The sequence below is a fragment of the Epinephelus moara genome, unplaced genomic scaffold, assembly GCF_006386435.1.
Source record: "Epinephelus moara isolate mb unplaced genomic scaffold, YSFRI_EMoa_1.0 scaffold1938, whole genome shotgun sequence".
Classification (NCBI taxonomy): domain Eukaryota; kingdom Metazoa; phylum Chordata; class Actinopteri; order Perciformes; family Serranidae; genus Epinephelus; species Epinephelus moara.
The window spans coordinates 1-2641 of NW_026079476.1; the positions used below are offsets into that span (position 1 = coordinate 1).

Below are 2641 nucleotides of genomic sequence, written 5' to 3' on the forward strand. Positions count from 1 at the left end.
AGTGCTAACCACCACACCACCGTGCTGCCCCAATACAAAACATAGTATAGCATAAAACATACACCATAAAAACAAGCACTTGAGAGGCTACATCAGTCTCATCAAGTGCCACCCCCCATATTCACAAATCCAGACATTTTTTGCATATGAGGGTTGTACTGGACATGTTTTTTGATGGCCATGGCATCCAACATGAGTGCCACACAACCATATTTAGTTGGATCTTCTTCATGCCTTTTCTGCAACATGTCCAACATCATCGTGTTGAGTCCAGGCTTGGCATCCACCGATTTCACCCACCTTTGCAAAAAGAAAACAAATAGCTATTTAAGCACTTTAACCCTGACATCCCTATTTTGGGCACTTTTTCTTTCTTTCATTTTTCTTTCTAAAATTATTCTCTTTTTCCAAGACATTCAAAAATAGTGAAAATAGCAGATCTACAAGCTCGCAGTTTGTACATCAGTTTGCTGTTTGTCATACAACATATTACGTAGGGCTGAAGTGGTTTAAGTACTTGAACCAGTATGTTTAAATATATGTGTAATCAAACAACATGAACAACACCTTTGCAATGTATGTGGATGTGGGAGGGGAAGGTGCAGAGACTCCCTCAGGTAGGTGTACGTTTTTGGACCATGGAGGTGGAGTGTGAGGGCAAACTCTCTCTGGTCCTTTGAGTATTCTTGGCCCCGCTTGGAAAGGAGATCTATCTGAAGATCTGAAATTCAGTTTGTACAAACTAATTAGTAAGTCCCCTTGAAATAATACCTATATGAATTCTAACAAAGACTGTTAACATAACATATACATAAAGTTGTATTATCATCTAATTTTACCTGAGTAGAAATCAAGCCTCTTCCTTCAGCTCATCAGTTATGAGGTTCTTTTTCTTCAGATCCTCCAGAAGACACTCGATTGTTTTCTTTGCCCTCCATTCTCTTTTCTTGGCATTCTGCTTCTCTCGCTCCAGACTCTCCACTTTAGCCAAAGCTTCACTGAGTCTGGCCTTTAGATGAGTGGGGGAATCAGGCAATGCATAGGTGTGGTCCTAGTAGAAAGAAGGATGTCATACCTGTAAATACCACTGCGAGTACCATGGATATGAGTAAGTGCGTGCGTGTATGCGTGTGTGGGACGCATACTGTAGTTAACAGTGGCACATTTCAAAGTGTGCACGTGTATATGTGAATGTGTCTGAAAAGAGTAGCAAAAAGCAAGGGAGAGGTTTTAATATGACCAGGGCCATGATGCTCACAGCTGTATGGGACTGGACATATCAAATACAAATACTTACAACATTGGGCTGAGGTTCACTTTCAAGGAAATGCTGAGGAAGGTCCACTTGTGGGCTCTTTTCAGCTTTCCTTGAAGCTTTTGTGGTCCTGGTTGCTACTGGCTAAAATGGAAGAAACACAATATTTAAAAACAACTTAATTAAAAACAATTTGAACAGGTTTTAGTATCCCACAGTGTGTATTGTAATACACAGTACATCACTGATTCCTAAACATGCAGAAAGAACAAATAGAAAAAAAAAACATGTTCAGCAAAGTGTGATTGTCTTAATTTAACAAAAAAGATGTATAAACAGAGAGATTAGATTTCAGTTTTGCTTCGACTCTACTTGAATTTACACATACAGGTCATTCAAGAATTTTTTTTTATAGTAGTAGTACATAATCCCCCCCCAGATGATAAGTTCATTGACGACTGATGTGCCAATGAAAGGGCCTCACCAAAGAGGTGCACTTGTTTTGTGCACTAGAATACCTGAAACAGTGATATTAACTACCTATTCTTACATATGAAATCAGACATCTATGTAAGCAAATAGTGTAATAATACACCTACTCTTTGGAGATGAGACGGGAAGTTGAACACAGATGGTATAGCACCATCTCTAAGCCGGACAATCTGACCCGTCCTGTCAAATTCATCTGGCTTGAAGTGCTTACTGCAGAGCTTGGATGACTCTGTGGCAGTAAACCCCTCCCTTCTCAACACAACTTCCCACTGCCTCCTCAACTTTTCATCTTTGGGAAATCTGCAAAATGTGAGAAAACCAGCGAGAGATGTAAAAGTGTCTACACTATAACGTATATAAAAAGGGAGAGAGTACTCCCCCCTTCAAATTAAGGTTAAGGACAGAAAAAAAAAGATTATGCCAAGAAATTGTTTGGAAACTTTTCGAAGGAGAACCATACTGTTATGTTGTTGTAATTATATCTGTATTTGTAGGTACTAATGGGTTAAGACAGTCCCTGTCTCCTGAATAGTACTGAACAACCCAAGTTTTAGCATTCTCTTGTATAAATTAACATATGAGGAAAAACAATTTCAAATATAAACCAGGTGCCAGGTGTATTGCACACTGACTAACAATGTGCAATACACCTCCCAACCGCTAATGTGGCGCAGTAGAAAGCCGATGCACTCATTCATTGCAGGACGAAGAAGGGGTGAAGAAAATTTAAAGACATCCCGAGATAAAATGCATGTTTATTGAACAATAACGGATATACAAACACACGGCAACCCCCGTACAACTTCCTAACATCTGTGCCTATGAGGTGAGTACATTACATGTTTGATTTGAACGTTTACGGAGACGTGAATCGGTCTAGACCGGGAACCCCCA

The 2641-nt window shown here is 39.7% G+C and overlaps 1 pseudogene; it reads right to left on the minus strand.

Moving 5' to 3' along the window:
* Positions 1–6: 6 nt before the first annotated feature.
* On the minus strand, positions 7–2128 carry LOC126387084 (THAP domain-containing protein 6-like; annotated as a pseudogene).
* Between the last annotated feature and the right edge of the window lie 513 nt (positions 2129–2641).